The sequence below is a fragment of the Oryzias latipes genome, chromosome 21 (assembly GCF_053564925.1).
Source record: "Oryzias latipes strain Hd-rR chromosome 21, Olatipes_Hd-rR_3.1".
Lineage (NCBI taxonomy): Eukaryota > Metazoa > Chordata > Actinopteri > Beloniformes > Adrianichthyidae > Oryzias > Oryzias latipes.
In genome coordinates this window covers 21,151,119-21,164,005 of record NC_136257.1, presented here as the reverse complement: position 1 = coordinate 21,164,005, position 12,887 = coordinate 21,151,119, and the positions used below count along the sequence as shown (strand labels likewise).

Here is a 12,887-nt window from a genome sequence, read left to right as displayed (position 1 = left end):
AACCGGAGCGCCAGATGCACCGGGTGACACGCGTGGTTCCTCCGAGTGCTCCTCTGTAACGCCGGGCCCAAAAGCCCGCGGAGCTCCAACAGGACGGCTCGAGGAAGTCGGAACCGGCTCATAAGCCACTCGTCCTCGTTTGCCAGCACGTCCTCTTGCTGTCTAAAGATGCGTTCACTCCGAATTCTTCCATTTGCCACATCTTCTAAGAGCGCAAGATCAGCCATTGTGCGTCATTACTCATTGTGATGGGGCATTTTATTTCCCTCCATTTAATTACATCTGACAAGCTACAGATGTCGGTAATAATCGACGTGGAAATGGGAAATTGTTCAGCGCAAATGTAATTTCTTGTTGCTTTCTGAATGGTTGAGACATACACCATACATTGTTTTATCAAAAATAAAACAAACTAAAGGCATATGTATGAATTCCATAATTCCGTAGCTTATGAAGAAATGTTTTACTATGAAAACACACAGAGTGGAACACTGTGTGGACTTCCTGTGACGTCATTTCCGGGTGAGCTATTCCCAGTGCTAGCTGTGTGACTGCTGTCCTCTTGTTTGGCATTAGCCTTACTACTATTGCTTACTCTAAGGGTTATCTGGGTTAATATTCACATCTAGTACCTTTTATTAGCGAATTCACCACTGTTAAACCGCTTGCTGTTCACTTTTCTCATTTTGCTAAATAAACCACTTCTCTTTACTTAAACACCGCTAGCCTTAGCTTAGAACCTAGTATGGCCACCACCACTCCTTCCGCCTCTCCTCCTCTCTCCTGCCCCATGTGCCATATGTTTAGTGATGATCCTGCCTCCTTTAGTGAAGATAGGGGTAGGTGTGTTAAGTGTAGTCTTGTGTTAGACTTGGAGGCCAGGCTGGAGCAGTTAGAAGCGCGGCTCCGCACAGTGGAAGCTAAGCCGGCTAGCCAGGTCGTTACTCGTAGCGCGGGCCGCGCTACCAGGGCTAACTTAGTTAGCACCCCAGCGCCCTCCCAACAGCCGGGAGACAGTCAGGGGTTTGTACCGGTTGGGAGGAAACATAGTGCTAAACGCAAAAACTTAGAGCACCCGAGACTCCACGTTAGTAATAGGTTCTCCCCCCTCAGCGACACACCCGCTGAACACTCAACTCTGGTTATAGGCTCTTCTGAAGTTAGAAACGTGGAGCTCCCAGCGGCTACTGTCAGGTGTTATCCGGGGGCCAGAGTTGGTGACATCGAGGGGAACCTTAGGATGTTAGCTCAGAGTAAGTCCAGGTTCCGTCGAGTCGTGATTCACGCAGGCGGTAATGATGCCCGACGGAGACAGTCAGAGGTGGTTAAGTTAAACGTAACTTCGGTGTGTAAACTGGCTAAGACGATGTCCGACACTGTAATTTTCTCTGGTCCCCTGCCGAACTTAGTCAATGATGAAATGTACAGCCGCTTTTCATCATTTAACCGCTGGCTTTCTAGATGGTGCCCAGAAAACGGCGTTGGTTTTGTGGATAACTGGAGCGCGTTTTGGGGGAAGCCCGGTCTCATGCGGAGAGACGGCGTCCATCCCACCCGGGACGGTGCCGCTCTTCTTTCTAGAAACATTTCTGCTAGCCTTAGTCTGTTAACCTGACAATCCAGAGACGAGACCCGGGCGCAGAGCAGCAGTGTAAAACGCTCCTCTGAGCCTCCCTTAGGGTTAGTGCCGGTGCAAAACCCATGCAGGGAAAGTCAAGCAGGTCCTAGCTTTAGCTTATGTGCTGAAAGACAAATGAAAGGAGCGCGTCATAGAAACCTTACAGTGACAGACAGCAGTTCTCACAAGCAGAATTATGATGTCATTAAATGCGGTTTATTAAACATTCGATCCATTTCCTCCAAGTCCCTCTTAGTCAACGAGTTAATTACTGATAACAATCTTAGTCTTTTAGCCTTAACAGAAACTTGGCTCCATCAGGATGACTATGTTAGATTGAATGAAGCAACCCCCCCCACTTATGCTAACTATCAGAAATCCAGGATTTCAGGGAAAGGAGGTGGTTTGGCAGTAATATCACAGTCTAGCTTACTTCTCAGCCCTAAAGTTAAAAATGCTTATAATTCATTTGAAAGCATCATATTGTCTTTAAGTCACCCAAACAGGAAAACTCGAAAACCTGTTTTACTCATAATTATTTATCGCCCCCCCGGCCCATATTCAGAATTTTTAACTGAGTTTTCCGACTTCCTATCGACTATTGTCTTAGATTCTGATCAAATTATAATATTAGGGGATTTTAATATTCATGTTGATGACCCCAGTGACTGCCTAGGAAAGGCTTTTGCAGCTTTATTAGATGATGTTGGTTTCACCCAAAGTGTGAATGAACCCACTCACTGTCATAAGCACACCCTGGACCTTGTTCTAACCCATGGGATAGAGATCAGCCAGCTGAGTGTCCTTCCTCTTAACCCCATCATTTCTGATCACTTTCTGATTACCTTCCAGCTTACACTGGAACATCCTTCTGCCCCAGTGAATAAGAAACAGCTTAGAAGAACCTTAACTGACCGTTCTGTGTCTGAGTTTAAACACACAGTTCAGCCAGTACTTAGTGATATTCTGAGAAAATACTCTGAGACCAGCTCCCATAGTATCAGTCCTAGTATAAATGACCACTTTGTTAATGATGCCTTACAAGCCCTCAGGAGTACACTCGATGTTGTTGCCCCCTTGAAACCTAAGTTCGTCAGACAAAACCGAGTAGCACCGTGGTTTAACGCTGAAACTCGTTCTCTTAAACGAGAAACCCGTAAATTGGAAAGAGAATGGCGCTGCTCCGGTTCAGAGCAGTCTCTGGATATCTGGAAACATAGCCTATTAAATTATAAAAAAGCTCTGCGTAGAGCTAGAAGCCAGTACTATTCAACCTTAATATCAGAGAATGGAAACAATCCAAGATTTCTTTTTAGCACTATAGCTAAATTAACTCGCAGTCAGAGCTCAGTAGAACCACATGTTCCTGTTTCTCTCAGCTCTGATGATTTTCTTACATTTTGCGATAGTAAAATCTCAAATATTAGACATAAGTTAAATCAAGTTATTCCTACTATCAGCCCAGAACAGGCTGAAGCGGTAGAAATGGAGGCATCCATAGAAACCTCTGTAACATTAGACTGCTTCACTGCTGTGGATCAAGCGGAAATAACATCAATTATTATGTCCTCCAAATCCTCAACGTGTCTGTTAGACCCAATTCCCACTAGACTTTTTAAAGAAACTTTTCCCCTAATTAATGATCCCATATTAACAATGATAAATGCCTCTCTGGAAACGGGTTACGTGCCACAGTCTTTTAAATATGCAGTTGTTAAACCTCTTCTGAAAAAGCCCAGTTTGGATCCTAGCATCTTGGCCAACTATAGACCGATATCAAACCTGCCCTTTATTTCTAAAATCCTAGAAAGAGTTGTAGTTAAGCAGCTTTACTGCGACCTACAGGACAACAGCCACTTTGAAGACTTTCAGTCGGGGTTTAGACCTCACCACAGTACGGAAACTGCACTAGTTAGAGTCTCTAATGACTTGTTATTGGCCTCAGAAAAGGGACTACTTTCTATTCTGGTCCTGTTGGACCTCAGTGCTGCCTTTGACACTATCGACCACGGTATTTTACTCCATAGATTAGAGCAGGACATAGGGATCAGAGGATCTGCTCTCCAGTGGTTTAAATCCTATCTGTCTGATAGGTATCAGTTCGTTAATGTAAATGGCCATTCCTCTCAGTGCACTCGAGTCAACTATGGAGTCCCACAGGGCTCAGTCTTGGGACCGATCCTGTTTACGCTTTATATGTTACCCCTAGGAAACATAATCAGGAAACACAGCATTAATTTTCATTGTTATGCCGACGATACGCAGTTGTATTTATCCATGAAGCCTGACCAGAATGACCAGATAGAGAAACTGAACGCCTGCATCAGTGACATCAAGACCTGGATGACAATTAATTACCTCCTCTTGAACCCAGAAAAAACTGAGGTCATTATACTTGGTCCTAAAAACCTCAGAGATGCTCTGTCTGCTCAGATAGTCTCCCTGGATGGTATAAGTATAGCCCCCAATTCCACAGTTAGAAACCTTGGGGTTTTACTTGACCAGGATTTATCATTTAAGGCTCACATATCTCAGGCATGTAGAACTGCCTTTTTTCACCTGCGGAATATTGCTAAGATCAGAAATATACTTTCTAAGAGTGATGCTGAAAAACTCATCCATGCATTTGTTACGTCGAGGCTGGATTACTGTAACTCCTTGTTAGCAGCGTGTCCTAAGAGTTCCTTAAGAAGTCTCCAGCTTGTTCAGAACGCAGCAGCTAGATTGTTAGCTGGAACCAGCAGAAGAGATCACATCACTCCTGTGTTAGTTTCGCTCCATTGGCTCCCAGTTGATTCTAGAATTAAGTTCAAGATCCTCCTGTTAACCTATAAGGCCTTACATGGAATGGCCCCGTCCTATATTAAGGACCTCATAGTCCCTTACCAACCAATCAGAACACTTCGCTCGCAAAATGCAGGACTGCTTGTGGTTCCTAGAATTAGTAAAAGTACGGTTGGAGGTAGAGCGTTTAGCCACCAAGCCCCTGTCTTATGGAATAAACTCCCAGCTCATATAAGAGAGGCCGACTCAGTTTCTACATTCAAAGCTAGACTGAAAACATTCCTCTTTGGACAGGCTTATTGTCAGACTAGTTAGTATTCAGAGATTATTTAACTTAATGTTAGTTTGTTTAAATTAAACTTAATAATAACTATTTCTTTTAAAAGGCTGCTAGAAGTTGAAGCTGGGGTAACTATGGTACACTGGGGTTCTGTCCTCTTTCCTTTTTTACTTCTACCCTTCCTCTCCTCTATTCTTGATCATAATTTATCATTTAGTTCTCCATGCCTCTGTTTGGTGCAGTGCGATTCATGTATTGTCCCTCTTTTCCTCTCCCCTCCTGGGGAGTGGGAGTGCTTCCAGACTCCAGTTGGCTCATCCGTGCTCCAGTTCCTGACCGTTTACCTCGCCTTTGCTCCTGCTCCTACACCTGGCTGTGGATCCTGCCTCTGGCTCATCTCTGGCTCGTCTCTGCTCTGTACCTGACCGAGTACCTCGTCTCTGCTCCTGCTCCTACACCTGGCTGTGGTTCCTGTCTCCGGCTCGACTCGCGCCTTTGACTGTCCCGATAACCACGGCTGGATGAAGCTCGTCTGCTGGACTTTTATATATGTAGTTGTAGATTTAGATAAGTTAATTCTTCTCTAAGATTTCTGGTAAATCGCCTGTCCGTCCTGGGGGAGGATCCCTCCTTCATGTGGGCACCCCTGAGGTTTCTTCGTTTTTTCCGGAATCCGTTTTTTTTGGGAGTTTTTCCTTACCGCGAAGGGGGGTCTAAGGGCAGGGATGCCAGTATAGCTTAGTCAGTTTGTTAGTTCATTTTAGTATTTTTCTATTGAACTCTTTGTATTCGTGATCCTTTTGATTTCATGTTTTACTTCGAAGCCCATCGAGACGACTGTTGTTGTGATTTTGGGCTATACAAATAAAATTGAATTGAATTGAATTGAAAACAACTTTCCCCAATGGACAATTAATATAGCTGTCTGTCTGTCTGTCTGTCTGTCTGTCTGTCTAGGACACATTGACGAGAATATCAGTTTTTTACATTATTTCGTTCTGTTAACTATATTATTTATGAGGATGAATTGCACAACATGCCAATATTGCAGAGCATATTTGACTTTTCTTTCTGCAAATATGTGTTCATTTGAATTTCTGTTGTAATTTCCGTTTGATTTTTTTTGTTAGTTTCACTGCTGATCGATCAAACGGGTGTTCGTGTAGGCTGTTAATTGTAAGACTTGTTTTGTGAAGTCTTCATGTTTTTTCTGAGAGGCAGTATTGTCATTTTCACTTTCACGTGTTTCTTCCATCTGCCGACGGTGTCGCCGTTTCTCATTTCACCCGTTTTTGTGCGTACGCCTGGGTCAGAGCTTGCGTGAAGGACCGCACATTCTCCCGTCAAGTTTGCTTTTTATAAATATCAATTATTGCGTAGAGAGTGGAGTACGCCTTCTTTTGTGCGTACGCAACGTTTATAAATGAGGCCCCAGAACAGGTGAGATTGACGGAGGAAAACTCTACTGTTTTTGGAACTTTTTTGTCTGCCTCTATATTTCATTTAAGTCGATTGGAAATTCTGCTGTTAGTATGTCCAGAGTATTATAACTGTATACATCATCCAACCAGCATGCAGCAAGAAAAGCTTGTGGGCTTTATTTCTTTTGCATTTATCTTTGTGGAATTGGTTTGTAAGCTTTGTTTTTCCTTTGGTTGTCACTCCTAATCACTCCTTAGGCTGATCTGCATGAATCTGAGATGCACTGTTGTTGTTTTTTTTTTTTTTTGGTTTGGTTTTTCTATGCTCAGACTAATTCTTATGCAGATCTGCTGCAGCTCCTCTCAGAAGTTCCTCCCACTCACCTGTGGTTCTTTGTGGAGCAACACAGCTGTCAGCACTTAGTTATTGTGTGTTTTGTTTTTAAGGGGGACCTTTCTGAGCCTTTGGTGTTTGTGCTTCAGCGATGTTCTCTCTGTTTTTTTTGTTCTAGTGATATCTATCTTACTGTTGGTTATATGGTTTAAATGTTTCGATTCTCCTTTGTTTGTTTTACCTTTTTCCTATTTCTTTTTTAGCTTTTGTATTTTTCTTTATTTTTTGTTAATAATGTTTGCTTTGGATTTAATTAATTAATGGGCCTCTGTTAAGCGCGTTCAAGCAACCACTTTAGAATGAAAGAGCCTATGAAAACACGCATATATGCATTTTGGGCTTCCACCTTTAAAACTCTCGCATTCACACATCGCTACACAAGATTTTAAGACAGTTTTTGCCTCTTAACCCTTGTGCTATCCTAGGCACTTTAACGTTGGGATTTGGGTCAATCAGACCTACTAGACAGTGTTCTGAACCTTTTTTCTTCAATGATTTGTGATCTTCACTGGTGTTCATGGATTACATGAAATCTTTCCACCTTTATCCACCTTTGTCGTGGTAGGGAGAACACGTCAATGTAAGGGTGGGGTCATCTAAGATAGCACAAGGGTTAAAAACTTGCTGCCATCAATACCACATCTGAGTCCCTAACTGGTCAAAGTTTAATTAGGTTGAACTTTGACCAGTCAGGGACTCGGATGTGGTATGGACGGTGTCCCTTTTAAGTCACGGAAGTGCTAACCGTTTGAAAATTGATCATAAAGGAGAAGAGAGTAATTTGGTTTGTGGCTGGAATTTTACAACACGGATTCTTTCGTACATCAGAATAGAGCGGTAAAAGGAGAAGCCTTGAGCAAGATTTGCACCGCTTTGACATTTAGCACCAAGCCTCTTCCAAATGTAGGTGGCAGAGATGCGCTTGAATTTGGTAGTGACAATAGTGTGAACACCATATCCTAAACACTGTTTTAGCACGTTCTTGAATTCAAGTCACATGCCCAGACAGAATTCTTCCACGCTCCACCTGTCAGCCATCTGTGATGAAGTAAGCTTGAAAGGTTAATTTTTAAATGGTTTGCTGCTGGTTGGTAGATATCCCAAAAGATTAAATATTATTTCTATACTGTAAGTTTGTCTCATTTTACTTGTGTTAAATAAAGTTTTACAATATAGAAAAAAGATTTTATAGTGCCTACTAAAAGTTTGTCAACTTTAAAGTTTTGCGTAAAATAACTATTTTAAAGCTAATTTAAATTCTCTTTAAAAATGAAATGATCAATAATCTGCTTCTACATGTTATTGAAAATAATAATTACTCAGTATTTTTTCTACTTTTTCTGTATCTTAATGTATCATTGTGCCAGTGAGAAATTAGGAAATCCACACATGCTTGTAGATTTGAACCAAAGGTGTCGGACAATAGTTAAGTTTCTCTTTGAAACAAACCTATTTGAGCCACCAGCATAATTTATAATGTTATAAAATACTAATGTGTTTGTTGCTTGTAGAAGCATGGATTTATGTTGTCTTTTTTTCATTTGTTCGTCGTACTATTTGGATATTAAAGGGTTTTTATGCTTTTCAGGAAAGTTACGTTTTTTTATGACTTACACTTGAAAGTGAATGGGTTAAAACAAAATATCTACTTTTGGTTTTCTTCCAATCCTTTGCCTTACTGTTCCTCTGCCAGATGTGCTTGCTCTTTCAATTTGCTGATGTACCTTGCTTCCACGCACGAGGTCCTCTCCAAAAGTAAATGCATCTCCGGTATCTATAACTAGCTGTCAGCTGCTGAAATGAGTTTTGCATTTTCCACATAAAAAATTGTCAAACGACATGAGATATATTTTATTTTTCAACTTGGAGTGAGAGGAGCTTTAATGTGGCCACAAATGAGCCCACAAATCTCTGCTACATTTGTGAGATTGCTAAGAAGTGCTGTCTGCACAGATCTGTTTGTGACTTTGTGTGAATATACGTCTTTTATGAGAGTTTTTTCAGGAAAGCAGCCTAATTCTATGATCGGGCCATCTTTATGGCGTACTTTATGATGAGAAGTAAGCTCAGCTGGAAAGGAAAAACACCCCAAAATCCTGCTTTGAAGTAAATGTTAAAATGTTTCATCTTTTCTCTGAAACAGTTTACCTTTTTGCTTTCAGCTCCCTCAGACTTCAGTCATGGTAACAAAGGAAATTAAGTAATAGGGCTGGCAGTGTCAGAAGAAAGGAGGTAATGACAGAGGTTGGAGCAGATGCACCGTTTTTCACCTTTCTTCGTCAACTAGGTCTTTTACCCTCTTCACATCCATGCTCTCAGTGCAGGCAAATTGCTGCTGTGCTTTTTATACGTGTGAGAGAGCTCCATCCTGGGCCATTATTTCACTCTCTTGCTTAATTCCGACCCTTTTTTTTTTGTCACCCCTTCCACTCATCATCCCTCTTCTCTGCTATTATTTAACTGGATAAAGGCAGCTCATGTCTTGAAAGCGACATGCATATCCAGCATTTTAAAATTCATGTAAAAGTTCATTTTAAATAAAGAGTGTGGTCATTTTCGCTTCCCTTGCAGCAGGTCATGCAGGGAACCGGTTCTGCACACTGTTACATGGAGCCGGAAATATATTGTGGATCAGGGGCCAATTGCAGATTTTTCCGTAATCTTCCCAGCTTGTAAGTAAGATGGAGGGGACAGCTGGGGGTGACTCCTGGATTTCTCTTCAAAAAAGCCGAAAATATATGCAGAAAGAACAAGTGCCCCATTCTTATTCATTCTCAGCTGCCCTTCTCTGCATCTTTTTCATCTTCTTTGTTATGACAGGTGGTTAAGAGCGAAACAAGTGATTCTAACAAAGCACTCAGTGAATAACAGAGCAGCAGAAAGTAGGTAATTAAGACAGAACACCTTCTTCTACTGAGCTAAGAGAAGACATTTTACAAGAGAAGCCATATTGAAAAACCACCTGAAGGCCTGCTGTTTATGTAACAAGTTCTTCAGACAAATTTTCACAACTACTTATGTTTATTTAATGAGCACTTACTTTGCTTGTCCAGCTTTTCTCAGTGGGGGGCAGCAGGATCCTGATATTTTAAAACTTTTTCCTAACAAGCTCCAAAACTAGCAGGGATTGACGGACTAACTAAGACTTTTTACCAGAAAATCGATGAAAAACTCATTACAATACTCAATACATCATTCCCAGCTCCTAACTTCTAAAAGTGGTCAATATATTTGAAGAAATGTTACTTTTTACTACATTTTCATATGGTAGATGAGAGGTTTCTCCCAGTATATTGACATGTTTTATACCATGGTCTGGGTAAATACTCGATTCTGATTGGCTGCTGGGTGTTCATTAAAAAGTGATAATCCACTGTGATACACGCTTAACCCTTGAGCTATCCTAGGCACTTTAACATTGGGAGTTGGGTCATCTAGACCCACTAGACAGTGCTATGAACCTTTTTTCTTCAATGATTTGTGAACTTCACTGGTGTCCATGGATTACATGAAATCTTTCCACCTTTATCCACCTTTGTCATGGTAGGAATAACACGTCAAAGTAAGGGTGGGGTCAGCTAAGATAGCACAAGGGTTAACAAAGAAGTTCCGGTCACATAGCATAAGTGTTTTATATCACTACGCTGGCTTCTTTAAAACAAACTTTTGCTTCATCATGTAGACAAAAACAAACGGTAAGATGTCAACTTTCTCTCTGAACTGATGCTTTATTTAACCTTTCGTGACAATCAGCATATATAATGCTTTCCTTTGCCGCTGCAGTTGAGGTTGGTGCCAGCTCAGCCGGCTAAGCAGCGCATTGTCATGTTACTGTGACAACACGGCATACCACGTAACAAATAGTCCGCTTTTTATGAACTGGTTCAGGCTTCAGCAGTGTGCGTTAATTTCTGATAATGCACACTCCGTTGGCCATTATCCCTTAAATAACAGCTGATTAAAAATATTCTGAACTCTTTGATTATGGTTTAAGTATGTTTTTAGATTCTTAAATCTAAACTGGAGATGTTTTATTAACAACAATCGCAGTTCTTCATCACTAACACTAAAATAGTAAATCATGAATAAAAAAGGAGCTTTAGAGGAGTTCTTTGGTGCAGTTCCCGGAAAATTTGTAAATTTTAAGTAACCCAAACTTTTCATTTCTTAGAATTTTCATGTAGAATCTAGTTTAGGGAAGATTTTTCCCCCAAAATAAACACTTTTGTTTTGTCTCACATTTGCCATGTGATGAACTCAAAGATCCGAAACATTTACAATATAACAATTTCTCTCAACTATTGTTCACAAAGCCGTCTAAATCTGTGATAGTTAACACTTCTCCTTTGCTGAGAAAATCCATCCCACCTCACATCAAGATGCTGATGAGACAGCATGATTATTGCACAGGTGTGCTTTCAGCCGGTTTATTCTTCACAGCGATCAGCTATTGCATCAATCATATCAATAATCGAGCTGTATAGTTCATACTGATGAAGGCTGGTTTTGCTTGTCTCCTGCAATTATTTTAAACATGAATGACATTGTGATTATACTTGCTGCATTTGCAAATGCACAGGTACATGATGAGGCAGAGGAGAAAATGGTGTGTTTGTCCACCAAACAGAAGTTTGGTGACAGCAGTGGCAATACAGAGGCGAAAAAAAATTAGAGGCAAATTGCATTCTCTAGTGCTGCAAGATATGATATATCTTTCCAGTAACTGGTTCTATTTTCTATCAAGTTGTCTCTTCTCTCTGTCTCTCTGTGTCTGTAAATTTTCATCATCTTCCATGTTAAAAAGACATTTGTTCTGGACAGAATTGCTCTGTCATTATGTACTCTAACCGCTCGAGATAAATTCAGGTTAAGTGACTTATCAGCAGGTGTTACATTTTCCAGTGATTGGGTCAATTCCGATCAACTTGCGACCGATGCGACCCAATGATTCCAAATCGTATAAACCACGCCTTAGGCTCACCAAAATAAAATACCACTGAAACATGGAGTTTTGTTTTGTTGGGGACATCTGGAGACTCACAAAAACTGTCAGCATCTGGTGTAACCACCATTTTCCTCATGCAGTGCAGCACATCTCCTCTATTTTGTTTAGTGCATATTCAGTGCAGGAGTCACAACACTCGTTTCCAGTTTCTGATGAGTCTATTGTTTTTATGCACACTTCATGTAAGACTTAAATTTTCTGTTGTTTTCATGAAAGCTGAGTTTTTTTATTAGCATTATTGTATCACATATGTCAACCATTACAAAACATACTTAACCTTTTGGTCAGACATTCATCCTGTTTAATGACTCAAGGAACCTTAACTTTAAAATAAGTGATTTTTCCAATGAGATGTGTTGATAGTCATGCTGTCCATTTAGGGCTCTGATAAAAACACACAATTAAGATTCCCATAGGTACAGTAAAATGGCTAAAACTACGGGGTCCTTGGTGGTCCAAAAGAACAGTGAATGGCTCGGTTAGATGGATTTATGACTTGGCGTCTTTGGATTTTTAACAATTTTTTTTCTTTTTGGGGATTTGGAGTTTATGCCACGCATCTTAGATGGAAGCTTTTAGGTAAATGCACATCTTGCTCAGTCCCACCTAAGCCTATGAGCCAGCTTCTAAGTCAAGCATCAACACAACTTCCCAAACAACCTAAGTGAAAGAAAAAAAATCTATGTAAATTACAGACTAAACTGTCAGGTACAACTGAGAAGTCAAAAGGTTGATCAAATGAAGTGAAGTGGTACTTGAGAAGGCCTGGGACAGCAGCTTCAAATGGGTTCCACCCAGCAGCTGGACATCACTCAACAGGAACCATTTGAGGACATTTTTCCTTTTTAGGGCAGCATGCCAACAAGTACTATAAGTTCTAGAATTATTTTTTTAAGTTTGATAAATGGACTATTTAAGTCCTTAATGTCTGACCTACATTACCAAACAGATTTTTCTACCTGGGACTCTGTTAGATGTTAAGGTTGTTCATGTTTGGTTGAATCTTTCCTTAAAAAAACTTTTACACGATGAAGCCTGTACATTGTTGTTTGTCAAAGGTTGTGTTTGCACCAACCTAATACACACTATGATGATTTCTATTTTCTTTTTTACATCCAAGAAAGACTCTTTTTTTGTAGAAGTGCAATACAGTTAAAGTCATCCCAACAGCTAATCCATACATAACACAGCTTGCTGTAAATTTTAGTTCTGTCTCACACAAAAAATAAAAACGCTAAGATGCCATTTTATTACAATGAAGTACCAATAAAATAAAAATGTCAATAACATATGAGAATACAGTCAAAAATGTACTAAAGTGGTAAAATTAGGATAAAAAAGTCCCACGTAAGAGAATATACTCGTAGAATGATAAGGTAAAAAGT

The 12,887-nt window shown here is 40.5% G+C and overlaps 1 long non-coding RNA gene across 1 annotated transcript; it reads left to right on the top strand.

The window, feature by feature from the left end:
* Positions 1-505: 505 nt before the first annotated feature.
* Positions 506-5,574, top strand: LOC144988625 (uncharacterized). Its single transcript, XR_013652565.1, has 2 exons — positions 506-4,712; positions 4,789-5,574. It is a non-coding gene; the product is annotated as an uncharacterized LOC144988625 (long non-coding RNA).
* The last annotated feature ends 7,313 nt before the right edge of the window (positions 5,575-12,887 follow it).